General features: G+C 38.2%; 1 protein-coding gene across 6 annotated transcripts in view; it reads left to right on the top strand.

Annotated features, from left to right (window-relative positions):
- The window catches only part of LOC114664257 (histone deacetylase 9), a 714,055-nt gene that overhangs the window by 573,033 nt on the left and 127,855 nt on the right, over positions 1-13,167 (top strand). The window lies entirely within an intron of this gene.

The following is a 13,167-nucleotide window of genomic DNA, read 5'->3' as shown; positions in this document are numbered from 1 at the left end:
GAATTGGGGGTTAGTACATTTGAAAGAGACAATACTTCTGTAATAAAGTATTTCATTGAGGGTCGCGCATGGCGCAGCAAGCATCTTCCATGAGACATGAACAATCACTGCGCCACCGTGCTCCTATGTTTAATAACATGCTTTAACTTCTATCATCATGAAAATGATATTATGTATACTTCTCAGTATTTTAATTATTCAGATAGCTGTAATATTACAAATGTAATGGATTCTGTGTCCTGTCGGAAGAAGAGAAAGCCTGGAAGCACGTAGTGATTCACACACATAGAGCACATAGAAGATCAAATACAAAACAAAGTATTTAACGTGCTACTTTAGTTACGATGGGATTGAGAAACTAGTAATTTATATGATTTTAAGATGAAGTTTATAATGTTCTACTTTAATGACAAAATAAACTACGTGATTAAAGTGGAAATTTAGAGATTAAAGTTGACATTTCGTGCTTTTTTCACACTGTGTGCTTTTTTTTCTCTGTACCCTAATAAGCTTTCATATGACATTAAGACGGTGGGCTACGACTCGCCTTTTCACAGCGACTTTGATATCTGACAACTTCATTTTTTATTTCGGGCACTGTGCGACTTTGTGAACTTGAGCTTTCGAGTTTCTCCAACACTCTATGTCACTCGATCAACTTCCTTTTGTTGTTTATACCACTGTTTAAATCAACAAATAGTACGTTTTTCTTTACATCCACTTGGTATTCGCTGAAATTCTTCTATTTTCCCTCTTACTTTTGACATTGTCTTTTCACAGAAGGCTGAGCTTAAGGGCTATTTATATTGATTTGCATATTCAAAGAGGCGTAATTCTGGGAGGAGTTGGGGCAGGACAGCAGGCACGTGCATGTGCGTTAATTTTCACACTGACCGGGATTTATGGAGCTGAAGAACGTGGAAGCTGGCATTCGCACAGATTTATGCATCTGGATTTTTTTGTGCGTAAGCACATTTCCGCTTTTGTGCTTACGTCATGTTATAGTGCGAATTCTACACACGCCGTTATGCATGAGGCCCCTGGTCTGTTCTCCTCCTTTCTAAGAGTAAAAGAGATTATGCAATATTAATTGCCCTCCCTTATGCAGCCAAACTATGTCCCTACAAGGCCTTCACATATAACAAATAATTATTAGAAAAAGTTGAAGGACAGTTATCATAAAAAGATAATGAAAATTTGTAGTAAATCAGGGAGCGCTGTCACTTGACAGTGCTTGCTCCTTAGACTGATTTACGACAAGGGGCAGTCAATGTTCAAGTGTTTTTGACCCACATTCTTAGTAATAGCAAGTCTTAGCTTTAGTCAAAACATCCATTCTCCCTGTTTTTCTGCTACAGAGTCCTATGGTGCTGGAGCTTATCTTAGTAATGTCAGGAAATAACTCTAGCTAAAATATACGTTCACTGCAAGCCCAACAAACACACACACAAATGCATCCCAATCAGTCTAACATGCATGTCTTTTGGATGCTGGAGGAAACCAGAATGTTTGGAGAAAAACAATACAAATCCAGAAATAGCAACCAGACTGAAATTTGAACCTAGGTAACTGAAGCTGTGAAGCAGAATTCTAAGTACAACATATTATTTTGTTACTGTTTTTCTCTCTTTTAGTTAAATTTAAGTACAAAAACAAAACACCATGATATGATGGCCCACCACAAATGTTGCCATAGTTTCCAAGACATTTGATGGATATGCTGAATTTATCTGTAATTGCCATTATAGCATTTTCTTTGGGTTTGTGTCTTCATCATCTTCATGTCACCAACTAATATTTCTTTCAGAATTTTAGTTTGCAGACACAAAATTGAATTAAGTAAAATGAAAGTAGCCGATGATAGAAGAGCATGGGATGGGTGGAACAGTGGTCAGCACTGTGACGTAAAAGCTGCACCATTTTGCAGGATCCTTTACTACAGTTGTGATTTTTCCAGCTCTTATAAATCCATATTTAGAATAAGCAGGTACAAAAAAATGATGGATGTATAGACAGTATTGAAAGTTGTTTCCCTAATATAACAATATCATAATAATATTAAAAGATGAATTAGCATTTGTTATGAGATTTTATTAGATTAGATTTGATTTTAATTAGGAGATTTTTAATAAAAATAGCAAATTAATTGTTTGGCCCTGAGTAAGGATTGACATTGTGGTGCAGCTGTGAGGTGTGCAGTCTCAGAGTTCCAGAAGAGCTGGTTCAATTCCTGGCCTAGCATGTCCTCCCTTTGATTGAGTGGGTTATTCTTTGGGCTCTTCTATTTATCTCCCATATCCCAAAGAAGTTATGTTCATTTGCAAAACTAGCCTGCAGGTAGGGGATTCCACTGCAACCATCGAGAGTCAGAGGGACTCCAGATCTAAAGGCCCCTTCAGATCAGATACTTACAAAGACAGCCACAAAAATATATTTCAATTTTTAAAAACAGAAATAAGCATTCTGTGCAGTTTTAGCCTAAACAAAACAGTGAGAAACTGGTATGTTGTGTTGCATGACTTTATAAATTTCACAGTGCCCATTACTGAGTTTTCAAAAAAATATTGCAACAGAATGTGGCAGCACTTGAAAGACAACTTTCTTGACAAGGTGAGATGAGTGTCTGGGAGTGGGCTGGAGAGAGTTAGATGTTTCAGTGGCAGCTGACCGCATCCTTGAAATCAGAAATACAGCAAAGAGGGATGAGGTGTTCTTAGGAAACAAATAAATGGAAACCCCACTGAGGCTTTGCAGTTTTGCTGTATTTAATTGTTCAATAAATTACCTGCTGTTGGGATGATCCAGCGGCAGTGCTACTGACAGAGCTTCTGTCCCCAGTAGTCAGCAAGAGGGCACAGGGGACAAATGGTGATCGGTGCACACTTTAAAGGAAGTTGGTGTTCAACTTCAGATTTAAGGGGGAAATTAAATGGGCTGGATGAAACTGTCTTGGTCTTTGACAAATAGTGTTTCAGTTATATACATCATGAATAGCAGCTTTTCTATGCAGCGCTGTCGGGTTTTTTGTTTGCAGACTAGGTGTCAACAATGCAGTTTATATGCCTAAGATATGTATATCTTAACTGATCATAATTTATAATTTATTGTGTATTCCATAGTACCAGAGTAAGATTTCAGCCTTCAGCCAACGAGACTTCCCTGATTACCTCAGGATATTTCTCACACTAACCACAAGTATAATAATAAAGTTGCCATAGTAGAAATAATGATTCGCAGAATCTGAATAAAAGTAAGTGAATAAAAACACTGGAGTCTCAAAATATTTCAGTTTTTCGGTAAATTGCAAGAAATTGGCCAGCACTATCTCCCAAGAGTTGGTGAGAGACTGGTGGGTTTAAAATAAATGCTTTATTTCAGGGAAAGGGCCAAACCTATGTTATTGTGTGTTGGGGGTGGGGGTCACAAATTTTGAACTATGCCATTATCCTATTTAAGAGTCGGGATTCTTATTGTAATCATTACAAGATATATTATTATTGTATTATACTGAAAGATATTTTTGCTCGGATAACAAATACTTTCTTCTTTTTATACTCTTTGCAGTTCCGTCATTATTCACTTTTTTTAGCATTGACATGTTTGAATTAAAATACTTCCTTAACTATGAGATTTCAGTAAAGTATTAGAAACATTTAACCTAACTCAGAGGCAGGATTTTGGCTTTACAACCATCTCCCAAAATGTTGGTACTGAAATTGAGGTTATGAAATGAGGCACAATTACTTTGAAAGCACAGGAAATTATTATTTAAATCCTGTCAGAAGATCTGTATTAAATACTGATGAAGTAGAATCATCACAAAAAAAAGTGAAAAGGACAACTGGGCCAAAGAGGGGGCCTTCAGCCACCTCCTTGTACAAGATCACGTTAAACAAGCTTATCATCCATTTTTTTCCTTAATGGAAACAATGTGTTTCTGCCGGCAGGAGGATCACAAAACCGTTAAGGTTATAAAACTTCTTAATCTACTAAGACTGAACAAGTGGTTGGATATGCAAAACTATGAACTAACCATGTTTTGACCCTAAAACTGTTTCATTTAGAGCCGTGGCTATTGGAGTCATCCTTGACTAATCACACCCACTACAGCACAAAATCAAGCGAAATAGACACAGCATAAAATAATTAAAACGATTAATGATAAGCACCTCTGTGAAGAGAAACCAGAGAGGAGAGATGAAGAAAGGAAGGAAGGGCAAAGTTCACATGAAGAATCAGAATGGACGACTCTTCAGGAGGAGGTGAAGGAGTGCAAAGGAAAGTGGGAGTGGGAGCATTCTGAAAAGTCGAGAAATGTTCCTTCACAACATAGATGAGGTGAAACCAGACTGGGTCCTGCATTACACATGTCCCTTTGTGAGCAATAAAGCATTTCTCACCATGTGGAGGCCTTTTAAAAACACTGGATAACAACATATTTTTCATTTAAGTGGAGATTCTTTTTCCGAAAAGAACGCATGAACATCAGTAGTCGATTTTGCTGCAAATGATGTAGCTGATCCATTAATTTACAAAGGTCTATGATCTCTGTTAATGTTTTCATAATGTTACCTTATTCTTGTGGAAACTTAGTGTAAGTGAACGCTGTTCAAATAAAAGTATACAGTATTTGTTTTTCATTTTACAGATTGTGGTTGGGAGAAATGGTGTTGCACTGAACGCTTCCTCAGAATAATTTTTGTCCAGGATCATTTCAAGCTAAGATTCTGATGTGCAGAAATTTCTTGCTTTCTCCATGCTCACATGTGCTTTTTCCTCATTCTGTTTGGAAGTTCTTCGGTCTCAAAATAAAGTTGTCTGTTAAACTGGCTATTCTGTATCTCTCTAGCATAAACATACCCACCTTGTGACAAACTTGATCCCACCTCATCAACAACAACAACATTTATTTATATAGCACATTTTCATACAAAAAGTAGCTCAAAGTGCTTACATAATGAAGAAAAGAAAAATAAAAGACAAAAGAATTAAGAAAAAAAAATTAAGAAATTAAAATAAGGCAACATTAATTAACATAGAAAAGAGTAAGGTCCGATGGCCAGGGGGGACAGAAAAAAAAAAAAAAAAACTCCAGACGGCTGGAGAAAAAAATAAAATCTGCAGGGGTTCCAGGCCACGAGACCGCCAGACCCCTCTGGGCATTCTACCTAACATAAATGAAATAGTCCTCTTTGTTTTTAGGGTTCTCACGGAAGGACTTGATGATGATGGTCATGCAGACTTCTGGCTTTTAATCCATCACTGTTGGAACATCACGGTGCTTTGTGTAGATGGTGGTGGTGCAAGCCACCACCAAAAGGACACCGGAAAAGGAAACAGAAGAGAGAGTAGGGGTTAGTACAGATTTTAGAGCCACCTTGAATAGTTATTATAATGAATTGGATATACAGAGTATCAGGATTAAATTACAGTGAAGTTATGAGAAGGCCATGTTAAAATAATGTGTTTTCAGCAGTTTTTTAAAGTGCTCCACTGTATTAGCCTGGCGAATTCCTATTGGCAGGCTATTCCAGATTTTAGATGCATAACAGCAGAAGGCCACCTCACCACTTCTTTTAAGTTTTGCTCTTGGAATTCTAAGGAGACACTCATTTGAGGATCTGAGGTTACAATTTGGAATATAAGATGTCAGATATTCCGATATATAAGATGGGGCGAGATTATTTAAGGCTTTATAAACCATAAGCAGAATTTTAAAGTCAATCCTGAATGACACAGGTAACCAGTGTAGTGACATCAAAACTGGAGAGATGTGCTCGGATTTTCTTTTCCTGGTTAGGATTCTAGCAGCTGCATTCTGCACTAGTTGCAAACAATTTATGTCTTTTTTGGGTATTCCTGAGAGGAGTGCGTTACAGTAATCTAGCCGACTGAAAACAAACGCGTGAACTAATTTCTCAGCATCTTTCAATGATATAAGAGGTCTAACTTTTGCTATGTTTCTTAAGTGAAAAAATGCTGTCCTAGTGATCTGATTAATATGCGATTTAAAATTCAGATTGCAGTCAACAGTTACCCCTAACCTTTTTACCTCCGTCTTGACTTTTAATCCTAATGCATCCAGTTTATTTCTAATAGCCTCATTGTATTCATTATTGCCAATCACTAAGATTTCAGTTTTCTCTTTATTTAACTTGAGAAAGTTACTATTCATCCATTCTGAAATACAAGTCAGACATTGTGTTAGTGAATCAAGAGAATTGGGGTCATCAGGTGCTATTGATAAATACAGTTGTGTGTCATCAGCATAGCTGTGGTAGCTCACGTTGTGCCCTGAGATAATCTGACCTAATGGAAGCATGTAGATTGAGAAAAGCAGCGGTCCCAGGATAGAGCCTTGTGGAACACCATATAGGATATCATGTGTTTTTGAGTTGTAATTACCACAACTAACAAAGAATTTTCTCCCTGCCAGGTAGGCATCATGTGTCCATTAAGCCATCTCAGGATCTGCCTGCTCACAGCTAGAAAAGTGGTTTAAGGAATTGTCACGCATTGTTTTCTAATTTCATAAATTTGTTTCACCATATAATCCACAAGCATTCTAATATTTGTGGAGAATTGGTACATCCCACAGTACAGAAAGAGCAATTGCAAAAAGACACCATGTAATGCATATATTATTATCTTGTGTTCAATGGTTGAGGGGCCGCTCAATAAACACTGTCAACACATAAGTCATGTCAGGATATACCAGATGCCATTTTTTATTAAATTCAATTTATTATTATATTATACAGTAAAATGAAAAACATTTGTTAGTCTAACTAGAGTAAAAAATTGCAGTGAATATAGTGCAATGGTACAGTGTGGACCAATAACTAAACAAAGCAATAACAATCAAAATAAAATCTGATCCATCCATCACATAATATTTTCTGCATAAACTTGTGTAACGTTAGCAGTAAAATATTAAAAACAAAGCTGTGTGCAATGAACAAATGAAGCACACCTGGTTGAAAAAAACTATTTCCTCCTTCAGCTACAATGTTGGTAGTTAGTGTACAAATGTCTACAAAATGTACAACATTCTTATATCTATTAATTAAAATATAATGGAACAATACTGCTCAAAATTAATGGTCTTCTAGCAATAAATTATTTTAGTAATGATGCTAAATTGTATTCAGATGGAGTGATTTAGTTTTAAGTGTATCTACAGACTCACATCCAGACATACATCACTTCAGAAGTGGCCACATTTTTTCAGGGATGGCTGAAATGTGCAAAATGTTCAGTATTCGTAATACATTTTTTTCACCTGTTTGCATATACCTAAAGTGCCTGTGGGTTACAGTATTTCTTTACAGGAAAATATACTGTAGCAATTTTGTTCAAAATCAGTAGGCTTTTAGCATTGTACTTCAATGCTAACATCTGCAAAGCTTTGTTCTGAGCGAGTGATTCATTTTTGAGTCATAATGTACACAAACTCATATCCTGCTAAATGCAGAGAGGGACAGAGAAGCAGATATGCTGTACACATACACAGACATCATTCTGAAAGTCATCACATTGTACTCACAGATTCCTAAAAAAGTTAAATTGCTTAAACATTTTGATTCCAACACAAACTTTGTAATGTACCTATATGTACTGTATAATTGCAACATCCATCCATCCATCCATTTTCCAACCCGCTGAATCCGAACACAGGGTCACGGGGGTCTGCTGGAGCCAATCCCAGCCAACACAGGGCACAAGGCAGGAAACAATCCTGGGCAGGGTGCCAACCCACCGCAGGACACACACAAACACAACACACACCAAGCACACACTAGGGCCAATTTAGAATCGCCAATCCACCTAACCTGCATGTCTTTGGACTGTGGGAGGAAACCGGAGCGCCCGGAGGAAACCCACACAGACACGGGGAGAACATGCAAACTCCACGCAGGGAGGACCCGGGAAGCGAACCCGGGTCCCCAGGTCTCCCAACTGCGAGGCAGCAGCGCTACCCACTGCGCCACCGTGCCGCCCTAATTGCAACATATCTAAGGAAAATAAAATAGTAAAAATATATATAATTGTATCAAACTGAAAATAAATTAATAGATAAACATGTAACATGTATTAGGCAGAACAAGTAACAATCAGATAATACAAATAACCAAGCTACAGGAAGATTTACTCAGTAACTTTTTCAGTGATTATCGATTGTAGACTTCTATTGTAAAGTCTAAGCATGTTGAGAACAGTCACATGGTGTGACTTACCCAGTGACTCCAAATAGCCTTCGACTCGCCCTGACAGGTTAGGTTTTGTCATAAGTCATAGGGGTGAGCTGTGTGTGCTTGAGTGCTGACAACCAATGAGCACAAGTAAAATGCATATAATGCATTTAAAAAGAATAAGGTGTTTTGGATCTTACAAACTGAACAGAGGCTTATGTCTCCTGATGTCTTGTGCCTGATGCATCATGATAAAACTGTCCACAACCCACTGCACATCAAGGGCTCTGTAGTTGAATTAGTCAAGACCACTATTTTCCTTGGTTTGCACCAGGCAGCTGACTTTACTTGGTCAATTAACACCACCTCCTTGGCCAAGAGGGCACAACAGCATCTCAGCTTCCTTCAGGAGCTGAGGAAGGCAAATCTACCTCCTTTCATTTTCAGTTCATTCTACATGAGCACCATCAGGAGTGTTCTGACCACCCACATCACCATCTGGTTTGAGGATCTGCAGTATCTCTGACCATAAGATTCTACAACGAATAGTGCACACAACAGAAAAGATCATTGGGACATCATCCATGCTCCATTAAAAACATCCTTACCTCTTCCAAGGTGTCTTTGTTCCACTTCCAAGTGACAGAAGGTTCTGTAGCATCCAAACCAATTGTGCCGAGTTGTACAACTGCTTCTATACATCTGGGCTCTAAAGTCTGTACTGCCTCCCTGCTGTCAGATCTTCTCCTAGTAGTGTGTTTGTATGCAGTACATTTGCTATTATTGTTTTTCTCAGTAGTTGCAAAAACTGATAAAACAGAACTGTAGTTGCAATTGATAAAACAGAACTGAGATTGGTATACTTAAGATAAAAATATTTAATGCCAAGATTGAGCAAGACATTTTTGTAGGTCCTCTGATCAGAGAAGTTTTAAAAAATGAGAGATTTGGAGAACAATTGATAGAAGTTTAGAAAGTGGCTTGGCAGAGAATTAAAAGTGTTTGCACAAACTTTTTGTGAAATTGTTAAGGATGAAAATAATTTTGAAATAGCGAGTGACCTTCTCAAATCATTCCAATCAATGGGATGCAGGATGTCATTGACGATTCATTTCTTGGACTCTCATTTGGACATCTTTTGTGAAAACCTTGGTGTGGTCGATGATGAACATAGAAAGCTAATTTATCAGGACATTTCCAAAATGGAAAAGTGTTTCTAAGGCAAGTGATGTCCCTGTTTGTTGGCTGACTACTGGTGGATTTGCGAAGTAGGGCAGAAAATCAAAAATGGCTACGTTTTAGATTATAACTTTGTCATCATTTTAATAACATGTGCATTGGATTCAGAAAGTATTCAGACCACTTCACTTTCAGCACATTTGTTGTGTTGTAGATTTAATTTTAATTGGATGAATTTACCATTTTTCCCATTATTCTACACTCAATAACCCATAATGACAAAGTGAAACCGTGTTTTCAGGCAAGTTTGCAAATTTATTATAAACCAAAACCTGAAACCTTCCATTTACATAAGTATTCACACCCTTAATTCTGTACTTTGTAGAAGTCCCTTTGGAAGCAATTGCAGTTTTGTGTCTTCTTTGGCAAATCTCTAGAAATTTTGCTCACCTGGGTTTGGGCAGTTTTTCTTTTTTCCCCATTCTTCCTGGCGGATCCTCTCGAGCTCCACTAGATTAGATGGGAACAGTCTGTAAACTGCTGTCTTCAGGTCTATCCACATATGTTCTATTGGGTATAAGCCTAAGCTTTGGCTGGGCAACTCAACAACACTCAGAGACTTGTCCTAAAGCCACTCCACCATTGTCTTGGCTGTATGCTTCGGGTTATGGTTGTGCTGAAAGGTGAACCGTCATCCCAGTGTGAGGTTACATGCAGTGTGGAGCAGGTTTTCCTCAAAGTCTTCTCTGTATTTTTGCTGTATTGATCAATTCTGACCAGTCTCCCTGACCCTGCTGTTGAGAAGTACTCCAGAATATGATGCCACTACCACAATGTTTCACCACAGGGATGGTATTGGACAGGTGATGAGCAGTGCTTGGTCCTCACCAGACATAGTGCTTGGAGTTCTGCCCAAATAGTTCAATTTTTGTCTCATCAGACCAGAAGGTCTTTTTTCTCCTGCTTTCACAGTCCTCTAATCTGTCACATGCTTTTTACTCAAGCACTGCACCATGAACTCTTCATTGATGAACTGCTGCAGAGGTGGACATCTTTCTGATAAGTTCTCTCACTTCAGCAGAGGACATCTGAAGCTCTACTAAAATGACCATTGGGCTCTTGGTCATCTCAATAACCAAAGCCTTTTTTGCTCAGTTACTCCGTTTGGCCAAGAGCTAAGTCTAAGAAAAGTCCTGGTGGCTCCAAACTTCTTCGATTTCACAATTACTTAGGCTGTTGTGCTTCTGGGAACACTCAAAGCTTTAAAAACGGTTTATCCCCTTTCCCTAGTCTATGCCTCGCCACAATTTGATTGCAGATGTGTACAGAGTTTCTTGGACTTCATGGCCTGGCTGATGTTCTGTGAACTGTGGGACCTTCTATGCACGGGTATGTGCCTTTCTAAACAATGTCCAATCAATTCAAATGGCCACAGATGGACTCCAATCAAGTTCTAGACACATCTCAAGGATACTTAAAGCAAAAAGTATGCACCTGAGCACAGTCTGGAGTGCCACAGCAAACGGTCTGAACACTTATATAAATGAGAGATTTCAGTTTTTGATTTTTAATTAATTTGCAAACCTTTCTGGAAGCATGTTTTCAGTCTGGCGGCACGGTGGCACAGTGGGTAGCGCTGCTGCCTCGCAGTTGGGAGACCTGGGGACCTGGGTTCGATTCCCGGGTCCTCCCTGCGTGGAGTTTGCATGTTCTCCCCGTGTCTGCGTGGGTTTCCTCCAGGCGCTCCGGTTTCCTCCCACAATCCAAAGACATGCAGGTTAGGTGGATTGGCAATTCTAAATTGGCCCTAGTGTGTGCTTGGTGTGTGTGTGGGTGTGTTTGTGTGTGCCCTGCGGTGGGTTGGCACCCTGCCTGGGATTGGTTCCATGCCCTGTGTTGGCTGGGTTTGGCTCCAGCAGACCCCCGTGACCCTGTTTGGATTCAGCGGGTTGGAAAATGGATGGATGGATGTTTTCAGTCTGTCATTATCAATTATTTAGTGTGCACTGATGGGCATAAAGTTTCAAATGTATCCATTCACATTTAAATCTACAACAAAATAAAGTGTGCAGATAGAGAAGGGGTCTGAATACTTTCTGAATCCACTCTTAATATATGATATTTTAAAAATTAAGTTGTGTGTCACTTTAAATATATTATTCTAGAAACATATGGATTCAGCACATAAAATACTATAAATTCACAAAATTTCACTTGATGTTTTTTTTTGATGACTAGTTTTATTTATTCATCACTGGCTTTGTCCACAAAGTGTGCTGTGCTTTATTAGCAGTGTTGGGATGACTTGATTTTCTTAAGGCTATAGAGCAATGCTATTGACTGCAAGGAAAAATGCTTCATTTATTATGAGTCACAAAAAGATTAAAACAAAGCAAAAAAAAATATAAACATAGTTTTTCATTTTCTTGTTTTAACTAAAATACTACATCAACTTCTTTTGCATTTCAGTTGTAGTTACACACTTTTATGGTTTTTTTTATAGCAAAGTCCTCTATTAAATACCTTTAGGGGTCTAAAAGTAATGAGGCAATGTGTGCACATGACAGTAGCAGTCTGTTAAATAAGGATGGATCATACAAGAACATGCTAAAAAAAAGATGATAAAATCAGAGAATTAAGCATAATCCAACTGATAACAATGCTGAAGCACGCAAAGCCATATATCATTAGTGTTATATTTATTCTAATACGATATGCACGAGCACATATTTCCAATATAGACTCTCTAATCTACTCTACATCTGTCCCATCTGCAGATCGGGACTTAATGCTATTAACAGAGCTCTTCAAGGGGCCTCAGGGAGCTCTGATCTTCAGGGCGGCTACAGGAATGCCACTGCACTTCAGTCACCCATTCTGTTGATGAGCAAGACAGAGATTTGTACGCGTTTTTTTTTTTTCTATTCTAGTACAACTGTAAATCGTGCTTTTGGGGGGTTCCATTTATATAGAAGGCATTAATTCATTTTGAAGTCTACCTTAACAATTTATACTTTTACTTAAGTTCAACCTGATTGAAAATGTGCACACGACATTGTTATGTCTAACAGATTTTGCTATTGATGGAAGGTTTTTTCTTTTGACCTTTAGTTGGTTACAAACAGTAGATTTAACTAGTATTCCTCTGCAGCCAACTTGGATTACATCACTATTTGTGAAATTCCTCAGCTCTTTAGAATAACACTGTTCAGTGAGCCAAAATGAATAAAATATTTGAGAAAAAAAAATTGTTTCTGTGGGTGTTCAGCTGCAGCTGAAAGTTTTGTTGAAACAGCTTCAGTGTCAGCTTGGCTCACTGAACTAAATGGTTAATTAAATCTCACGAATTTAACAGAAATTGTGGCTCAGCGGAGAACCTTAGGAATCCAGTTGCCCTTTTATCATCAGTCAGCACAGATCTGCATTTTATGACTTGAATTGCTTTTCCCTGACTTTTAAGACACCCACTGCTAGGGGCCTGGGTTCAATCCCAATATGGCTCCTGCCAATAGGTGTACAGTTTTGGTGATTCTGAACTGGCCTGGCATGAGTGAGTATCAGTGGGTATAGATGTCAATCCAGCATTGGCTTCTGTCATGGCGGCAGTGCTGTCCTTGTAGGTTTCCGACATTCTTGACCCTTGCAATGAAAAAAATAGATGGAAACAGATGAAATGACTAAGCTTATTAAAATAATTTATGATCTCTCTAGAAAACATATGAGCCTTATATAAGAAATACTTTATGATTGATTATAGAGTAGAATATACATTTTTTAAAAAAAGTGTTATAATTTA

Source organism: Erpetoichthys calabaricus, chromosome 13 (genome assembly GCF_900747795.2).
Source record: "Erpetoichthys calabaricus chromosome 13, fErpCal1.3, whole genome shotgun sequence".
NCBI classification, from domain to species: Eukaryota; Metazoa; Chordata; class Cladistia; order Polypteriformes; family Polypteridae; genus Erpetoichthys; species Erpetoichthys calabaricus.
The sequence above is the reverse complement of the archived record's forward strand: the minus strand, read 5'-3'. Positions and strand labels throughout refer to the sequence as shown.